This window comes from Scophthalmus maximus, chromosome 13 (genome assembly GCF_022379125.1).
Source record: "Scophthalmus maximus strain ysfricsl-2021 chromosome 13, ASM2237912v1, whole genome shotgun sequence".
NCBI lineage: Eukaryota > Metazoa > Chordata > Actinopteri > Pleuronectiformes > Scophthalmidae > Scophthalmus > Scophthalmus maximus.
The window spans coordinates 22,474,522-22,495,875 of NC_061527.1; the positions used below are offsets into that span (position 1 = coordinate 22,474,522).

General features: G+C 44.0%; 1 protein-coding gene across 3 annotated transcripts in view; it reads left to right on the top strand.

Moving 5' to 3' along the window:
- The first annotated feature begins 720 nt into the window (after nt 1-720).
- The window catches only part of LOC118317927 (F-box-like/WD repeat-containing protein TBL1XR1), a 50,505-nt gene continuing 29,871 nt past the window's right edge, over nt 721-21,354 (top strand). For 2 of the 3 annotated variants that reach the window (XM_035647072.2, XM_035647075.2), the window contains exon 1: nt 7,671-8,088. The gene's annotated coding sequence lies outside the window, so the exon portion shown is untranslated. Of the gene's footprint in view, nt 740-7,670; nt 8,089-21,354 lie in introns of those variants that run through there. The other variant, XM_035647073.2, reaches the window with a different exon arrangement.

Here is a 21,354-nt window from a genome sequence, read left to right on the forward strand (position 1 = left end):
TGTAAACGTCTGTGTGTGCTGTGGGGGGGATGGGTGGGATCCTGCAGTCCTCGTTTCCGCAGACATAATCTGTCCCAGTTGCTGCACACCTCTTACAGTTTACAATAAGCTCGCTCTCCGCCCCCCCCCCCCTCTCTCTCTTTCTTGTGCAGAGATGGATGATTCCATTTGAGCAAGCGGGAGAGAGAGACGGACATAATGGGCTGTAAGACAAGGGAAGAAAAGACATAAAGCGGCGATAGTAATAACGTGATCTTGAACGCCACTCTCGGTGTAACGACCTTGCCCCGCAAAAATCAAACTGCTTCAAATTATCTGGCCTGCTTCACATCGGCGCTGTGCGTTTATCTGATTCCATTTTTTTGGACCTAAAATGAACATATTTGCGAGCTTTTCTTTTTAAAAAACCAGAATAAAACCACACACCAGAAAAAAAATAGGCAACTGACTCCCTTCCCGTTGCCAACAGACGAGTTTCCCTTTGTTTTGTTTTTCCTTTTTTCGTGACTCCTTTGTGTTTCACAGACGACGCTACAGATGCGTCCCGGAAACGGGGTTCGTGAAGCAGTGTGCACACTTTTACTTCAGTCCCTCTCTCTCTCTCTCTCTCTCCAAAACTCCGACAGCACTGACAGCACAACGCTCGAGCGCTGCCCGAACAGAGGAGGATGGGATTCGTGGTAGAAGAGAAAAGCGTCAATGCGGGTCATAGCGTCGCACCGGGAGAGGGTAGTAAACGGTATGAAGTATGTATGCTGTAAACCATCTGCTGTAACTGCAAACCCGAAAAGGGAACATCAGAAGACATTCATACTAATACGAAAGGTAGCGCTGACGTGATTTTTGAAGTTGAATATTACCATGTCGTATCTAGCGTAGTGCTACTGATACTGCAAATAACGCTTCGGCAGCCTTATTTGACCCCACTGACCGTGGACATGACCACTTCACTCATACGTCCAAATGGAAGTCAAGACAAACATCTCTTACATTTCATCTTCATGCTGCTATCGTCTGCTGTTCTTTTTTTTTACGGCTGCACACTGAAGAGCTGCTAACACACTTTCGCTGTTGTTGTTGTTGTTGTTGTTTTTTGTCAAAATCAATGACAGTAAAGATCTATTCTATTCTATTCCATTCTACCACAAGACTGGGATCCGTTGGCCCTAATTTGACAACATACTATACTGTTGACTTTACTAATATCTCCACATAAACGTTAGCAAATTGTTTAACTGTATTCCTCCTAAAAAGGTTTCATGTGTTTCATGCTTTTATTCATAAAAAGATCTTTCAAAAAAGCCCATGGAGATATATTATGAGCGTGTTGAACATGTTTCCTTTGTTTTTTTTTTAAAAATACCATGCTGTAGACCCAGTCTGTTTTGAGTAAAAACAGCATTGCGTTTTGTCTTTAAAAAAATGGAAAGGATATACATGGTGCACATATAGGGGGGTAGTGAGATCTGGTCACAAGTGGTCCCTGGAGACGCGTGGCGACGCTTCCTGATGCCAGGCGTGAACTTGCATACTTTAAGATGTCCACTAGAGCAACCAAGACCACATGTCAATGCCAGGTATGATTGGCGTGTTTGGAACAGCTAGGTGACGGAGACCTACCTTTGAAGCCAAAGGGCCATTTCCTTAACTAACAGGAAAAACCCAGCAATGGATTGACTTTCACACATTGGAGCTGCTCCCACACACTAGTTTATGTTCACCCTGAGGTTCTTGGCCACGCCTCCCCTGCCTCCTCGCTGTGTGCTCTTCTTTCTGAAGGCTTTTCGCCTTTTACGTCTTTCAGCTAAGGCATTGCCTTTGCACAAAGAGCACCCTTTTGTTTTGTTTCTCAGGTTGTCCATGGGGAAATATTATTGCCCTTGGGATATGAGAATACAGGACATTTTACAAACCCTGAAATACAGCGCGTAGGCCGTTCTGCACGGTCGGAAATCGATTTATTAAAAACAGTTTCCTGATACAAAGATGAGTTTTATGGAGAAGGAAGGCAGCTACAGACACTCTGCACGTGATTATAACTGCAGTCCGAAAGTTCTGTCTTTCTGAAGAGTTTCATTGATTTTTTTTATATGCAACACATCCAATTTCCTCTCTGCTTTCCTATTTTTTCCAGAGAAGGTGAGTGATCATATTGAAGCTATGGATTTATACAATGCTGGTGGGCAGAGGTGTCACCCAAAGCTCGTTTTGTCAAGGTCACATTTCATTTTTTCACTCTGACTGAGTCCCCATTGTTTGAAGTACATGCCATCTAGCAAGTGGCGGTGGGATTGCCGAGTGTCTTGGACATACTGGCCATCCTTGAGACCTAGAAAATAGGGAGATATCCAGGACCAAAGCGGGGGTTCTGGGGTCTTCGTCTTCTTCTCCGGGATTCAACGGCAGCTTGCATCCTTAATGTTGCACTGCTGCCCACTCCCGGCTCAGACAGGGATGTAGCGCTTTTCCGCGGAAAAGGTTGTGTAAACGAAAGTGGGGAAAGGTGTGAAATCGATCAGAAATGCGGGAGAAATTAGTCCCTGGGAAGCAAAAACGGGTAGTGAAATGGCCTTAGACACACACCAGCACACAAGTAACGCTCACGATGGCTTTCGCCCCCTTGTGTAGGCTGCAGTCTCGATCCTACACAGCAGTGCAAACCAGGCTTGGTGGTACATTCTGGTGCAAGTCTTCGGTACTGTAGTATTTGGCATGTCCTGAATCTAACTGTCATCATGTGGTTGTGTCATGTTGGCCGTTTCAGGGTCATACTCATGGTCTGACTGGACCGACTGGTTGCCAGGACAATTTTAACTCATTGAAGAAACGTCGTAGAGAATTAGGAGGGGATATTGGGGGGAGCCAACCATTTAGTCCAATTTTTGTCTCATTCACAGAGAATAGTAGCCGCCATTGTGCTGGCCTTTTGAGGCCAAATGTGCGACACACGAACACAGTGTGCAGCATGTGAGCGGTGCGGCAGCTTCAGTGCTCCGTCTGTGTCTGTTAAAGTTATTATAATTCATCCTGTGGGGGAACGCGAACACATGAGGCCAGTTCTGCTCCAATCCGCTCAATATTTGTCCGAGACGTTTAAATCCGAGCCACATTTGTGGACCCGCTGACCCCCTGCCTTCCCTGGAGCAATGCTGCTAGTATGAGTAAGTAATTGACACAGTTCCTCGGTTCATAACGCTTATACACAACAACCGCCAGTGAAAATACCTCCAAGAATTTTGTATCTATCTTCTGTTAGTTGCCTGTCTTGTCTGTTGTTATTGGGAATTATTGGGGTTTGGAGTTTTTAGTGGAACACACCTTCTCAGTACAAGAAGCCCCATAAAAATCCCTGTTACTGACACCGGGTAGGTTTGATAACTCAGGCTTGTTTGCGCACTCTGGGATTTATTACAGGTGGTTGTTTCCCCTTCCTCCCCCGAAGATCACGTCTCCGCATTTTCATCTCCCCTTCGCTCAGGAGAGTCTTTAACTGTCTGAGCTGGATTTCACAGCTGTAAACGTTAATGTATAGTGTGGGCGAGTTGGGACCGATGAGGATATTTAAACCGACCCGCATCCCTTTGTCTCATCGGTCTGATGAGGCAGAGCACACCGTGTCGCCCGCTGTCTTTCTCATTCGCACAGCACACACACGCCAACACACAAGTGCATGCCTTAAAGAAACAAGTCACTTATTCCTGTTTTTCTTCTCCGCCTCACACACCCACGTGGAAGCCCCACACGCGCACACGTTCATGCGAGATGTTTTTCTGTGGCTCCATCTCTGCCGTGCTGAATAATTTAATCACTTAACAGAAACAGCCACCCGTGCTATTCCGGTCTCCGTCGTGGACGGTAAATTATAGCTGTGTAGGTAGAGAACAGCCATTACTGTAAGGCCTCATGAAGACGTATTATGGAGCCGTGCTTTGTTGAGACCTTGTCATTGTCGAAGCACTAAATATGCCAGAGGTGGAGTGAAGTATTACATGTCCTTTGAAGTGGATATAGTATAATGCTGGTATGGGTTTTTAAAGGGCCGGGGCTGTTATTATTTGATGTGCAATGACTGTAAAAAGTGTGTGTGTTTGCCATGCCGTGGCCTTTTCCCATGGTTTGCCATCCTGAATTATGCTAATTGCCGGTTCACTCCAGCTACATATTTAGCCTACAGATAGTACAGTGGTATTGACGTCTCTCGGCAAGAGGAAGCGAGTGAGCGAATCTCCATCCAAAAAGTCTCAAGTGTTCCTATAAATGCCTTAGCTTTACTGCTATAGCGTCGTGCAAAAATAAATCCGTGTGCAACTTCCGCCGACTGTTATTTGGCCGGCTAAGCCATGGATCAAATAAAGGCCTCGCCTTTCCACCATGAAAACCGAGCCAAGGACTCCGGTTCATGCGCAGAATGTTCCCACAAAGTTCGACAGATTATGTCATCGCTGCTGTCTAGGTGCGGAATACCTTTCAAATGAGATCACTTCTGTCTCCACATCTTAACTGGGCTCAGCTCTGAGCTTAGGTAGTTTGCTTGTGGATTGTTGCATGGTGCGGGAGCACTTCACCTTTCCTGTATTTGCTAGTCGCGTGCAAATACAGGAGTGCTGATACTATGCCCGTTGATGAGAAGCCAAAGGGTAATAATTTCAGGGTTGTAAAATTCATCCTTATTTGAGTCACCCTCTTCTTCTTCGCCCGGTCACGCTACAAATAGCTTCAATCTAAAAGTTTCGGGGTTAACCCAAGTCTTAGGTTGCAGCATCTAAGTCATACTTTTCATGAGAGATATAGGGTAAATGGAATGTATTCATATAGCACTTATCTTTGCAGCACAAGTCACACATTCATTTGCTTTTTTGTGTCACATTCACACACATTCAAACACTGCCGGAAGAGCCGTGGTCAAAAAAGTTAGGGTCAAAGGGGCAGTAAGCGATTCTGGAGAAAGCTTGTCTCTCTCTCTTTGTTGTTATTGATGATTTTACTGCACTGGCCGAGCCGCGAACCAGCAGCCTCGGGTATGTGACACCGACACGCCGACCGCAAGGCCAAAAGCAGGTCTCTTGAGCTGTCGGGGAGTGATGTTTACAAACTGCACATGCATTGTTGTGAGGGGCGATCGGCGCCATTTTTTTGTTTGTTTTCAATTTTTTTCGGTGCACACACAGAACCCACAGCTAGCGGACTGTAAGGAAATATTCGCAGATTTTTACAAAACGTGTATCGGCTTAAAGACGCTCACTGCCCCTTTAAGTGTCTTGCCCAAGGACACATTGGCATGCGGACTGGGGGATTGAAGCGCCGCCCTTCGGGGTTAGTGGATGGCTGTCCTCCTGAGCCACAGTCGCCCCGTATCAAAGTAAACACTCGTGAGTAGTAGTAGTAGTAGTGGAGTGGTGATGGTGTGTTTGCTGCAGAATGAGCAGAGAAGTACGAAACACTGAGGCTGGGTGCTGCATATAGATGCTGTGTTGTGGTTTTCCCGGAAAGTCATTACCCTGACAGTGGTCTGCTGCACCCCGAGGTGTTTTCACTTCACAATTTGCCACAGTGGAGCCGTTTCTGCATTGCCGTTTCTCTTCATTCACGGGCCACGGCAGCAGCACAGTGACTTACCTCTCAAAACAAGTACGGGCCTCAAAGTGTTCAAATGAGACCGGCGTCAATAATTGCCCCCGTCAAAGTTGTACGGGCCCTCTTGTACCACAAACCTCCCCAGGCGTGCGAAAATGCAGGCGGAGGAAATAGACTGATGTCACCCCTGTATAAAAGTCATCACCCATCCTCCACTTTCCTGTTACAGCCGCGCTTAAGCTCACACCGTACACCGCCCCCGGGGCTTTCTGTCTGTCTGTGTTTGTGTCTGTGTATTTCAGCTGGGCCTTATCTGCAGTCTGTATGTGTTGGCATATGATAATGTGCGTATGCTTTCAGTTAATGCAGACGGGCGCACATGAGTAGTTGTCTTTTCTGTTTTTATTGTTTACATCTGCAGACATCTAGAAAAGGATCCTGCTCCCTCCGGCCTCGCCTTGAGTAAAGATTCCACCACCCCCCTCGTCTACCACCATTTAGATCTCATCGCATATAACAAGCATAGAATCTTCTCAGAATCCCCTTTGAATTATGGCAGACACAGAGGCGAGACACCGAGCCACTTGACCACATTTGAAAAGTGTGATTTCTGAAGCTAACCGACTCTTGGTGAACTGGCCCCTTTACATTCCCCATAAAGAGAATGGCACTCAGTAGGTCAAATACCTCCGCCGAGGACCAACAATCCTTACAAAGTGAAAAAATTAATAAATAAAATCATTGATCTGCCTCTTAATTCACGTCCGCACCATAATTGAATGGGTTCTTCCCAGGGCCGGGCCCTTCACCAAGGTTTATATTTATATTTAAATATGATTAGAAGAAGAAGAATTTAGATTCTTACTGAATATGGGAAAGTTCTTTAGTCGCCATATTTACATTGTTTTGGATTACAGTCACAGATTTAGCCAATAGCTTAGCTTGCTATGTCTTCCTGAAAATTTGCTCCATGTTGTCTTCATTCTAGATATGGTTTAGAATGTTAGACTTAATGTGCGTTCACACCAAACACGACACAATTTTTTTGCGCGATGACATTACATACACGGACAATGCGACCGCGTTTGGTGTCAACACAGCATTAAAATGAATTGCAATTACTTTTGAGGCAGTGAAATAAATCATTACATCATTGTGATGTAATACTTAAAAATGAATCATTAAATAAATTTCAAGTAGCATTAGTTTCCTTAAAGCCCCAGTGTGTATTTTTTTTACTTTTCTGGTGACATCTAGTGGTAAGGTTGCAAAAGTGCAACCAACTGAAAAACCGACACGGGACACTTTTTGGTGGCGCTCCGCTGATTCCATTGTCGGTTTCCAGCAGCGCTGAAAATTCAACACGATTCTGGACCGTTTTTGTGCAGCGTTTTCAACACGATGTATCAAACATGGCCACTTACACGGAAGTCCAGTCCACCTAATGTAACATTATTTAACTCATTCAAAGTTGACGGAAAAAACACAAAACATTGGTTCGTTGTTGCAGGTGATTATACATATGTGAATACACACTTATGGACAACATATTCAATTTCTGCGAATAATTTCTTCTAAATATCACGCTGTAGCTTTAAGCAAGAAGCCAACAGGGACACTTTTTGGTGGCGCACTGCTGATTCCATTTCCGGTTTTTTTTGGGCAGCGCTGAAGATTCAACGCCAGATTTTGTGCAGCGTTTTCAACATGATGTGGCAAACATGGCGACTCACGCGGAAATCAGGTCCACCTACTGTAACATTATTTAACTCATTCAAAGTTGACGGGGGGGAAAAAAACATTGGTTCGTTGTCGCAGGTGATTGATTATAAATAAATATGAATACACGATTATGGACAACATATTCAATTTCTTTGAATAATCTTATTCTAAGCATCACACACTGTAGCTTTAAGCGAGAAGCAAACAAACCAAAAAAAAAAGAAAGAAAAAAAGCTAAATTAACTGTGACATATAACTTAGGTCTAATATGAAACCATCTCGAATTTGTGAAGTTATTGTAATGTTGAGGGTTCCGCCAAACCCCCGCTGCCGGGCCACACTGCGACACCCATTTTGATGTTGATGTGACTGGAGCGCGCCTCCTGCAGAAAGGAGCCCCGGCCTGGCTCATTTTCGCCTGGCGGGTCGGCCGCTCGCTCGCTCTGTGTTTCAGTCTGAAGCCGTTGGCTGCCGCTGAACCGCTTGGCTCTTTTTCCTCCGCTAGCGAGCGAGCCTCACAATCCGGACACCCGACTGTCCTCCCTGCACACGTTTGAGGGGATTTACCGTCACACATGCCCGCGTCTCCACAACACCCCGGTCATTGGGGACTCCTGGCACCGGCTGGCCGCGTCTGCGGGCCGTTATAACGCGCTCTTCCAGGTTTAATTGGCGCTAGAAAAAGCGGCGGCGGCGGCGGAGGAGATTCCATATTAGGAGCACGGAGGAGAAGGCAACCCCCTCCCCCCCCTCCTCCCCCCTCCCCCCCCCGGTGTGATTTTGGAGCTTCTGGTGAGTGTTCGTCGTCTTTCTCGCCGTTGTAAACCGTGCCGCCGCGCGGAGCGACGACCCCCGACTGGAAACGCCGGGTTCGGCGGGCGTTATTGCGCCGCTTGGAGCGTTTCTCCGTGTGTTTCTCCGGTCCTCCGGGGTGGGGGGGATGGGCAGCGTCGGCGCGTGAGGAGGCGCGCGCGCGATGCGCGTGCACGTGTCGGCGGGCGGGCGGGCGGTTCTCGCGCGTGGTTTGTATTTTTTGCGATCGCGCCCTTCCTCCTGTAAACTACTGTAAGCTCCCGATCGAACCCACCTCGGGAGGGGGGGGGGGGCAAAAAATGTAACTGTAATTTATTTCTGATGAGGAGTGTTAACTTTTACCGGGCTTTCTTGTTTGACTTTTTTTGTTACTTGGGCTACTTTTTTTTCCGGTCTCAAATGAACTCAATATTGTTAAGTCACACATTGCATCATATTGACCCCACTCCTGCTTTGTTAGTGTGTTGCAACAAGGTAGCTACAGAAACAGAAGATTTATTCTAAATCCAAAGCGAAACTGGCCAGTTAAGACCCTGTTCCTTGGTTGCAGTGACCAGTTTTGCTTTGTTATTATTACAGCTTTAGCTTGTGTTAATATCTTAACCCCACCGCTTGTCTGCAGCGTACAGTGGGTCCCCCTGAACGGGCACTGTACATTATCACATTATTCTATTACCTTTGTGCCAAGGCTCATTCAGAAGATCACTATAGTGCTGTGCAGCTGGTTGCTCCAAAGCCATGGGTGGTGTGGGGGAGGGGTGGACGAGCACACACACACACACACACACACACACACAGACACACACACAGAGGAGGGCCACTTGCCAACCTTGTGGAGCTCAACTCAATGACACAATGTACCAGTCCCAGATAAACCTTTAGTATCAGTGCTTTGAAGGATACGGTTGGTAGTATAGACTCAGCGAAGCCAGAGTTAAAGATCAAATCAAATCATGCACGTTCATTGGGTTAAGGCAGTCGTAGGAATTAAATGAAAACTGTGTAATTCATTTTTTGGGGGGGGTACATTCTAGTGGCCTGTTGCCTGCATGTTTTTTTTTTTGCCTCTTGTTACTTTGTTCAGATCAAATATTGCCGCTAATATTTAAAGTGGGATATATAGTCCTGATGAGATGGAGGTAAACAGTATCACACTTAAACCATGGTCATTTTGCAGAGACACAATGAAATAGGTAAAAATTTAAAAATTAAATAGTAGTGGAGATATTATATCAACAAAAGAGTGTTGGATTTCTTTGTGTGCTGTAGTGCCAGACCAATCGGGTTTAAAAAAAAAATCCTTTGTACTATTATCAGATAAGTCTTTTAGTGGACTTTAACATGAACACAGAAGCACTACGTACGCTGCCAATGACTCCCTGTAGTATTTTTGTTTTAAGTTTCTCAGAAATTATTGGCTTTAGTTGGCCCTTATCAGTGTATCTGTTATACTCCCCCACTGTGGTGGAAACACTGGCAGTATTTGGCTGGTGGAACATGCTGAATATATCCCATATTCCCCCCCCCCCCCCCCCCCCCCCCCCCCCCCCATGACTGTTTAATCAGCATTTTTGGATTAGAACCATTGTTGTGCGTTCATGTCTTCCTGCGCAGGTGCACAACAAATGTGGAATCTGTCTTTTATGGCGTATTAAAGTGCAACGCTTCGACAGGAGATGTGAGGCAAAGCACATCCCTCTGCCTTTTTTTTCGCGCCAGAAGGTTGGCTTAGTGTGTCAAGCTACGACGGCTGCCAAACTAGGAAACGAGTGTTTTTATGTGGCCACTGACATTTGTAATCTGTAGCTGTTGGTACATCTTCGTGGGGTGGATGTTCAGACTGTCGTAGGTATAGCTATAGGCCCCGTTTAGCTTTTGTACGTGAAGGGAAACCCCCATGTTCTTTTTCAGATCTTTTAAAACAATGTCCTCTGCAGTAATACGTCAGAGAACGGAGGCTAGTGGAACTGTAGCAAGTACAGATGTGGAGTGGCTTTGACTCGGTATTCGGATGTCACATTATTGGCAAATAAAATGTAATTCATCAAGTCTGGCGGGGATATGTTTCCCTAGATATTACTTCCTCATACTTTTGTTCTTGTGATGTCTTGATCAGAGCCCTGACTTCTTTTAGTTTGGTATTAGTTAATTGTGCTGATGTTGGTTGTTGTCACGTCGCAAATGATTAAATTTTAAGCAGTAATTATTTACAGACCGTGACGGCAGCGCTTTTGATGAACGGCTTGTAACCACACAGGAAGACGACAGCTTTAAAAACACCAACAGCAGCCTCTTTACTGTGCTACTGAAGTTGTCTCCACACACCGAACCCCATCAGATGACGTGTGCATCCCTGGTGGCCTGCTGTGACCTCACCCACTGTACCTGCACGCGTAACGTGGGCTGTTTGATAAAGAAGGGTCCGACCGATTAATTGGTCAGTTATGCGCAGCATGTGTCGGGCTCCCACTCTGCTCCTCCGCTGAACCTTTAAGCACTTAACTTAATTTTAAGTGAGTAACATTCATCACAATTAATCTGGCTAGCTGTATTGTACGCTGTTGTCTATGGTGTTTAATCACCCCCAAACAGATCGTGACACAGAGGAGGATCCACACAGACGAAAACATTTAAAAAATCTACAAAAAGATCCCATATCTGTCTCGTAACGTCCGATTGGCTGTTTGTCATGTAGCATTTAAGCGTTTCATGTCTTAGCATATTTTATATGCGTTACCACAAATATCCCAATAACCCTTGAAATAAGACATCAATCCAACGTTGGTCATCTTTAGTTTTTATTATAATTTGAATACAAAGTTTTTTTAGTTTTTTCAAATTTAGTGATCATTTTGTTTGTCACAGCGCTCAATCTAACCTGACCAATAACTACACAGCAGGTTTTCAGAGTGTTCATTCTTAAATGGTATCCGGAACAGCCCTCATTGTCTGGTCAACTCAGTTTCCACTCGATATGAGATTTGCCGTTTTAAATTCTGAATCAATCCATCATTTCTTGGCATATATAAAGCTGAATGATATTCACAACATGCACCTCAAATGGTTTACATGGCAACATAATAATCTAATCTAATCTAGTTGCCCAGCTGACGACCTTTTGTTAAACTTTTGGTTCTTGTTGACAGTGACACTGAGAGGTGGTTGTTCACCTCTGTGGCCATGCTGGAGGCTGTAGTCCATGATTCTGTTAAACTGTGTTGCAGCACGCTAAAAGGTGTTTCTACCATTTTCCATCACCAAGTAGACCATAGCTACGGAGAGACAGAAAACACCACGTTCCCAGAGCCAAACTCTCCCTGTGGTAACCCCTGCCAGCCTTTGATATCAGAGAACACGAGGGAATGATTGGAATTATACAGCGCTCTGCCTCACCTGGCTGCGGCGATACCACTCACAGCCATTACACATCAGTAGCAGCAGCAGCAGCAGCAGCAGCAAATGTTTATGTCAACACCAACTACAACTTTGTATATTCATGGCTGCAGTCACATTGACGGGTGATGTTTAGGATCAGAAGTAAAAAATAATGTTTGCGTTAATTTTTCTACTATTTTGGTTTCCTCACATGTTGCTCTAGTGTTATGGTGAGTAAGTGTGTCAAGTGTTCTTCCATATAGACGTGCTTTTAATGGCCACAATAAACTTGTATGTTTTACAATTTCCCACCAGCACTTAAAATGGGGCAGTGAGGGTAATCTGTGACATCCCCGTCTGTTTATAGTCACTCTTTTCTCTCAACTGCTTCACTCGGTAATTTTGACGGAGAAAGAACTGGATGTGACCAGAAGGCCCTTTGAAAATATAATGTGCACACTGTTCGGATTTTCCCATTTGTCGTTGATGTTGCTTTCCCAGAGCGAACGAATGAGCACATGACACAAGAAAGTGGTTAGTTACAGCGCAGGCAGCTGAGTCATGTCGTCTACAGAGGACACATTGATTAGTTGGCCTTATTAAATCACAGAGGAAGAGCGGCGGAGTAGTACAGTTATGTAACCGGTGTTCGTCAGTGTTGTGAATTGAAACGGAAAAGACAAAATGGACAATGAAATGCAGTGAGTGAAAATGTCTTCCTCAGTTGTGCAGCGTGGAACAGCCCCAGATCCTGTGTACGGGCACAGATGAAGAGATATCTTATCCATGTAGATCACAATAAAATGAGCCCAACCCCCACAATGAGTGCATACTCATTGTGGGGGTTGGGGTTGTGTGAGTGTACGGACAATTTGAGTGGTGCCAGTACAGGTCTCCAGATTCTCTCTAGTTCTTTTATAACAATTCAGTGTGACTCTAGTTCTGTCGCAGTTCAACAAGCTGTGTTAAATTTTATTGTCATCTCGGCCTCATCAATAATTGGTTGCGATTGAAACGTTGCTGGCAAGAGGCGCTGAAATTCCATCATTCCATCATCCCGACGCTGTCCCGAGTTGCCTTTTCACACGTCTCACACAAAAGGATACCAGTGCTAAAACGATACTTATGAAACAGCACCGCTACCCAAACATTGCCGGAAAAAATTTGCACAAAAGGGCAATAAAAAAACGATTTTTACTGCTTAGGCAGATTGGAACTTTTATAATTGAAAATGTAACATTTAATGTTAACAGTTTATATTTATATATACAAATATAAACAAGTGCAAAACGCTTAGCAGAGTTACCCAACAGATAGAAGCTCCAAACTCCACATCAACCTCATTTGTTTGGCATGTTGACATCATTGGGTCATGCAAACAGTCAAACACGTAGCCTCGCTGTGCGCATCAGCCACTGTCCAAAGTCCCAAAATTCAACTTTACGAGGGAGCGACCGCGTAGTGGAGGGCGCATTCACGCTCGCCTCAGACCCGTGCTCGCAAAATCACAGTTGCGCGCGCAGAGTAGAAACGCTGTTCTTTGGAACGGTCCCTCGCGAAGAATTAAAAACATGCTATACATCACGGTGTTGGAATCCTGTCGGCTGAAATACAGCCACAATTTGGACCGTTTGGCTTCAGGCATCTAGTTATCTTGTGAGCTCATGTTAGCTACTACCTATCTACAGGCTAATGTTACATGGTGCCAGAGCCATGTCCAAATGCGCGTTGGCACCAGAGTTAAGTGTACTGTCAACTAGAAGGCACGTGCGGTGATGTTTGTGTTGCCTGTAAGCAGTGCAACTATTTCAGTAAATGGCTCTGGCACCAAAACGAGGCACCGAAGAACCCAACCCTCCTGTAAATACTGGTTTGCTTATGGTGAGGGGTGGCACCTGGATAGAGGGTTAAGATTGGCGCCTTTCACGTTCAAATCGACTCAACCGGACGTCACATTACTGATTCAGACAATTGCTTTCTCATATTCAGCTCTTCAGGTTGATGTCTAGGAAGGTTGAGGTTTGCAGTGCATGTGTGACGGCAGCTTTTGACTGTGTACCCAACAGGCGCAGTCATCATCATTGTGTATTGCGATGCTGGAGTCTTGAGGCGAAGGTGTGGCAGTAATACTTTAGACACACACTGTAACTCTGCGTTCCAATTGAGTACAAGAACACCACAAAGCACAACCTCAAAAATGTTCTCAGTTGAATCAGAACCGTATGACACTAAATGTTAAAACCCATTCATACATGGAAAATACATTTTCAATGAGGCTAAAACTGGGTAGCTTGATTTTATGCTTGAGTTTCAGTAGGGCTGCAACTAACTATTATTTTCTTTATCGATTAATTTGTCAATTAGTTTCGATGAATCGATTAGTTGATTCAATTCAATTCAATTCCATTTTATTTGTATAGCGCAATATCACAACATACATTGTCTCAAGGCACTTTACATAGTGAGGTCAATGTTTGGTACATATAATGTCATAGAATGGTATAAAAATAGTCGATAATGTTTGCTAAAACCCCAGCATGATGTATTGTTTTGTCCACACATCAAATATATTTAGTTTACTGTCATAGTGGAGCAAAGAAACCAGAAAATATTTACATTTAAGAAGCTGATATCAGAAACTGGAAACCTTTTTTTCCATTTAAAACTACTTAAACCGATTAATCGATTATCATAATAGTTGCAGTTTAATAGAGTAGTCATTTACTGTTGTAGCTCTAAGTTTAAGTTTGGATATTTTTCAAACCACAAAAGGTGCAGTAGTAAGTGAAGTCTTCATTGTTAAGTTTGACAGAGGTGCAAGTTCAAGTGCTCATTTTATGTAGATATAGTGAAATGTACTTGGCGTCTCTCAGATAAACAACATATCTGCTGATCTTAGGGGATTTAGAGCTCTGAGGCAACTTGTCCGGTCAATCTTTGGAGCTAACTAAGCTTCTCAGGGCACCTCCAGTGTATGTAAACAGTAACAGTGTCGTAAAATCGCAATCTCTCAGAAATCAGATACATCCTTTACTACGTGCAGTTTACAGTCAATGGGCCCCATTTTAAACGCGGCGCAAAGAGACGCCCAACGGGACCCAAGGGTCTTCGCTGTTTTCAGACGGATGGAGTTGACATTTTTTTTCCCATCCTGAGCTATCAGTGATGTTGACATTCGGCATGTCTTATTAACACTGGCTCTCCTACCTTGTTATTTAAAATCTGAAGTTGTTGTTGATAATACACTGAAGATCTGCATACATGGGAGATATTTAGGAATTGTTTCATCTGTTTGGGGTTGTTGACTTAACACAGATTGTACTGTCTCTGCATCACACTCTCTGCACTAAACCAACCACTTGATGGACATGTAAGATAAAAGGTACATTAATTTCACTATGTAAACATTATTTTTATAATGCAGTAGGTTAGAGGTTCTCACCATTATTCCAAGAATTTCCTTCATATCTGAGCAAAAATTGGTATGGTGACTTTAATGATAGCCTTTTATATTTCCACCGATTTTCCCAGGACAAAAAAATGGATCTTGATGAAAAGAAATCTGGTGTATTAACAGCTGAGGCTTTCTGAAGTATTCGCATCTACTACATCCATAATATCTATAGAGAAGGTTGACTATGAAGAGGGTTTTTTCTCTGTGTAGCTGATGGGGAAACAACCCTTGGTGAATGTCGTTTGAGAAATCACGTGACAGCATTTATTTTGAATCTTCTCATAAGAGAAAAATGACCTTGACCGTGCATGGTAGAATCTGAAGAATGCCCATACAAGGCTGGAGATTGATTAAGAGGAAGTTATCCCAATACTTGTAAGAAAACTTGGAACAGTTTTTCCCAAATCTTGCAGCCCTAACATGAATGTGTATTTGGGATCAGGTGCGTTACTTTGCTCCTTATGCACTGCTCTGCCAGAAAGTTGCCAGGAAACACATTTGTATCTCACAGCTAACCAAGTTGTGGAAATGTTGAAAAGGTAGACAAATTATTGTAAATACTTATGCTCTGTATGTATGTGTTGGATTGCTGTATTATAATATAGTCACACAAATATAGTCTCTCACTCACTCACTCACTCTCTCTCACACACACACACACACACACACACACGCACACAGTTGACAGCAGTCACATGTTGTACGTGGCAACCCCACGGGTCAAGTTCAACACTGCAAAGAATGCGTCTGTGCTCGGTGGTCCTCCCCCCTCTTTACCCACAAGGCTTTGAAGTGCTCAGGCCCGCAGCCCCTCTCTCCCTCCAGTGCAGAGAGACTGAGCGTGATTATTTGCACCCTGCAGCTATCGTCCCAGTCAGCCAGTCCCAGTTCACAAGCTGACCTTAAGAATTAGCGGTTGATAGATAATCTGATTTCTTTTGAATAAATTACAACTATGATACAGGTGTTCATGATAATCCAGTAGGTTAATGGAATTACTATTACAGATTTGAATCAGATTATGATTGTTTAACTACTGCAGAACAAATCTACCAAAGGGTCGTGGTTGGGTCAGTTTCTTTCTGTGTTTTGTGAGTTAATGGAATTTCTGTGCTTTGTGCACCTGCAGTCTAACAAGCAGAGAGGTCATCATTAACGTCCTGGCTTTAACTCAGTTGGGATTATACACTTTTCTCCTTAAACCTGCATTTAGACAACAATAATGTTGGAAAAAAAACAAACTCCTTCCTCCTACGTGTCAGTGCAGGGGTGCAGAGAATATGAGCCGCGCTCACCCTGTAACACAGGCAAGCAGTCCAACTTCATTTATGCCCCTTATTTTTGAGAGCTCGCTCAAAGAGCAGAACATTTCCTGACAAATCACTCACTTTGCCTATTGGTTGATTGGGAACGTGCCAATACAGCCTGTGTTGCCAGAAAGAGAAGACAAAGGGACAGTGGGCATTCCGCAGCTTCCAGGACGGGGTTGACCCGCCAACGTCGTTCTGCAGCTGCACCGTGGGTCCTGATTTTACCCTGTGGTGTGAACTGCCGTGAACCGCAGTGGACTGCTGACTCTGGCTCTTTGTTTCATCGCAATAGTGTTTTTGTCACACGTTTGGTTTTGTCAGCAGTGTGGTCGTGAACATGTAGCTGAAATCTGAGTAGAGGCCTATGCCTTAGCCAATGGAAAGGTAGTAGACTTGTAAAAGTTATAGTTATTATTCTTTTCTGTGATTAGGGCACAAATAAATATTGTTTCTCATCCAAGGCTTTAACAAAGGGTGCTTGGCAAGAAGTGGGTAAATGAGACTACCGATTTTGTCGGGGACCTCAAACGTCACGTTTGAACATCTACAGCATTGTTGTCATTCTCATCGCACTCTGACAATGTTACTGACTTAAAGGCTTTTTACAGAAGAGGTAAGCGAGCAAAATCAACATGCCGTTTGGAGGCCGTTCAAAGCTCAGTGGGGGCGACGTTATCTGTGCACATGGACAAATATCATTGGCTCTTTGTTGAGTGAACCAGCATGATGCTAACTTGCGATTTTGGCATACAAAGAAATCTCTGAAGCACTATTTTGCAAAACTGAAAGAAATTAATCTTGTACTGTAAACTGTATTGGTCCTGTTTTATGGATGGACCAGAAGGCTTTGTTTGAAATTGAAACAGTAGTAATACATTAAAGTATAGAAGAAATGTGACCCTAATGAATATATGTGCAAGGCCTTGATTTGATATGGTGATGGAGAAGACCATAATCAGCAAACAGCAATGTAATCCAGCAAAATGAATTGGCCTCAGTCTTGCTGAGAATGTAAACATGCATGCTGCGGAAAGGGAAAGTTGTGGAAGCCTTGTTGAAGTTGATGTCTGAAGCTCGAGTCATGTTAAACGGGGCCTCGGTTTAACTGGACCTCTAAAAGGAGCCCTGTTTTCAGATTAGTGATTCGGCTTCGGCAGTGTCTCCACTGATATCTGCAGGTATGACGGCTCGAAAACTGACCTGATGTTCTGTTCACTTCATGCCTACTGCCTCTGTTGCTGCTTGTCTGGTGCTTCTTCTGCCTCAGAAAGTCAATTAAATAGATTGAATAGCTGGGGCCACGTCGAGCTTTCAATTTTCACTTTCGACCTATGATTCATTTTCCAGCGGTTAACTTTTTAATGAATGTCACAGGCAAATTTTGAACGGCTATTCGTTGATTGCTGAGGAGTTAATTATTGGTTACTCTGAGTTGGTTGTAAACATTTGACGTCACTTAACTTTTAATATTTCCAGCTGGCTCATTAAGGAGCGCTGTGAAGGGATTTCGATCGACAAGTCAAATTCTTTAAATTTGGCACGATTGTTCTCATGTACCATTGGGAGGGTCAAAAGTCACTCAGACGTCACAAAAAGTCTCATCTTTGTACCAGATCATGCAGATGTCATCTTACAAAGTTCAGCCTTATTGCAATCCTAATTTCCTAACAATAAAACAGTGCTAAGAGCCAAGGTCCAAAATATGCCACTACTTATATTCTCTGTCTTGAAAGTCGAAGTATTTAAATCCAGCTAACTGTTATGGAATCTTTGCAGTGCTCGGATGTATTGCATTATCATCAGGATAGTCGGGGCTCAGTGCTGCTTTAGAAGTCAACGTGTTTCTCTATGGGACGGGCTTAAGACTGCAGTGTCTACGTTTCAGTTGAGCTGGTCTCCTATGGCTTTGGATTGGCCAGTATTAAAAGATGAATGATCTCATCGTGGATTTGTGGGGGTCAGCCCGTACGTCTGATCCGACCCATGTTTATGATGTGGCATGGCAGTTGATTGAAAGGCCATAAGCCGGCCTTATGTAAAGTAAGTGTTATGGCTGTTATGGCTTGCTTATGATCGTGGTTGTTATGTCTGGCATAGTGACTGTTATGGGAGAAGAAAGAGATTTAAGATTGAAAAGAAATGTTGCAGTATTTCTCTGTTGTGGAAAGATGGGATTTGATGCAAAATTTAACAACCCGTCTCTAAGATTGTGGTGTGCAATAGAAACCGGGATGTTGTTATCACAGTTTTTGTTTAACATACTTGGAAAAAGTGTGGACTGTGAAATGAAGTAAGAAGAGATGTTTAAAAAGGCAGAACTTTTTAAAAGAGGATATATAAGCCATTAGCACCACCTGCCCACTGCACACAATCTCTGCTCTAAACAAATTTGCAGGACCCTGTAAACCTGAAATAAAACCCTTTTCCATGTGCAGAGCTTACTCTGACCGGTGAGAAGAGCATAATGAGTGCAGGTCTGTGACCTGCCATCAGAGGGCACCTGCCTGCCGGCCTAGCACCACTGGTTTGGTAGCTGCTCAGGCCAGCGGCTTCGCCTCTGTGGCCTTTGGGAGGGCCTGGTGTGGTGGGGGTCCGTCTTCACTTCCTTCGCGTTCCTCCAGGGCCAACTGGAGATTCCCCATTTGCCTCAGTTTACATTCAACAGAACCCATCGAGGGGTCGCGGGTAACCCAGCCTTCATACTCTTCAAAAAGTACAGCGTTTCACAAACCCTGCCCAGGGTCCCGAGCCTACCACCTACCCACAATTGTGGCCTTACCGTTCTCGTCGGTCTGCTGGTTCTAGGCGAGCTTCTGTGCTGTTGAGGGCTACATGGTTGATCCTGCCAGTAGCATTTGCACATGTTTGCTTGCTTGATCGTGAAGCGTTAGGTTCCCTCTTTGTCAAGTAGAATGTATGATCATTATTTTTCACTTAAGGGGCAGTAAGCGATTCTAAAGCAATACAAGTTTGGTAAAAATCACTGTTAGCTGTCGCTTGTGTGCGCGCTCAGCCCGGGCTCCGTAAATCAAAAAACAAGAAAATGGTGCGGACTGCACCACACAACACTGCGAGCACAGTTTGTAAACATCACTCGTTGACACCTTAAGAGACGTGCTTGCAGTGTTACAACTCCGCGGTTTTGGCCTAGTGGTTAGTGCGTTGGACTCCCTTCCCCAAGAACCCTGGTTCAGAGCATTTGCATTTAACAAAGAGAAAAACAAGCTCTCACCAGAATCGCGTACTGCCCCTTTAATAATACAACTCTGCATCCATAACTGTGTTGGCCTTAAAAGGCAGACATCCTAACAATAACATAGCAAGCCATTGTAATGGGTGTACTTTATACTGTAATCCAAGATGGTTGCCAGAGAGACATAAAGAGAGACAGGCTGCTGTGATTGTTCTGCCTCTGTTTGATCAGTATAAAGCAGGGAATGCTTTATACATGCTTCAAATTTCTCTCTGGATAAAGATAGGGTTGTCTCAGGCTGATCTTAATGGTCAGCATCTGTTTTTATCGAGTCATATCAAATCACACATTTGCCTCAAGGGACATAACAATCTGTACAGCATACAACACCCTATGTCCTTACTGATCAGGGGAAAACTCCCTTAAAAAACAGGAATAACGTCAGAACAAATCTCAGAAAGGATCTCTCTTCTAGGACAGACACACTTGTAATATAGATGTTTAGAACAGAGTACATAGTATATTTTACAGTATGGACAAATCTTTAGATTATTATCTGGGATTACGTCGAGCACATTCCAGGTGCTGCCAAAGACATAGGACCTGAGCAACATTACCTCCTCCCCACCATGAAGACATATGAGGCAAAACCAAACACATCATTCACACGTCTATGAGAGTTTAACACACCCACAAAAGGAGAGAGGGATGAGGACAACATGGACACGTAAGATCCGGATGAAAACATCTGGAATGAGAGGCTGATGGCCAATTGAGAGAGGGGTACGTCACAGGACCACCAACGGCCATTTGCTGTCGGTAACTAGATGCTAAAGCCGACAGGCTAGGCTTGGAGCTGAGCTAATATGGCAACAACAGGTTATCTGCTTACACTAACAATGTTTGTGAATCCAAGGTAGCAAGTCTGAAATGTTACGACGTGGCACAAAGTGAGTCACAGAGATGTAAGGCTATAAGAGAAGAATGATGACATTAAACAGAAGTGAGTAGAAGAAGGTGCAGGCAGCAGCAGGCGACTCCTGATCCCCCCCCCCCCCCCTGTTTTAGGAGCCAGTGTGCTCTGTGTGTGTTACAGCTCCTGTACTCTGTGTTCACTCTCCTCCCACCTACCTGCATGATAAACATACCAGCTTAAAAAAAACCAAAAAACTGAGCTGTACCAATTTGTTGCAATGTTTTCACTGAGAATACCTAAATGAGCAGGGCTCTGCTCTAGTTCTTGAATCTCAGCGGGTCAGAGCAAAGTGCCGCCTATGGCACTACGCTTAGATGCTTTGTCATGCTCACTTAGTAAACTTGCTGCTTTCTATTCCGGAAAAGAATATTTATTAGTCTCCTTAAAAAAGGAGCCCGACCGATATATTTGTTGGCCGCTAATACCAGCCGATATTAGCCTTTCAAAGACAGATCGGTATCAGCCGATATTTTAAGATCCCGACCAATATTATCGGCTACCTGATTTGAGACTTAAACTGGGCAAGGTTCGATAACAACATTTAAGAAATCGCTGATGGAAAAAATAAATAAATACCATGGATCGGTATTGATAATATTTTACTCCCAAATATCGATATCGGTATCAGCCCCCAAATATATATATATCGGTCGGGTTCTGATTAAAACTATTCGGTTACACTGCATTTTCTTAAAAAATAAAAACTGCTATGCATTGGGTTTCCCTTTGAGGTTTAAATGCAGCAGCAGAGGGGTCAGGAGATCAGTCACTATAAAGAGAATCCTCCTGAATGGGAAAGACGAAATAACCTTTTAACTATCTGAATACATATCTACACAAAGACAAATAACACACTGGACCCCAGTTATCAGTGTCGCTTGTCTACCCATGTAACATAAATCAATGCGCGCGCGCGCACACACACACACACACACAC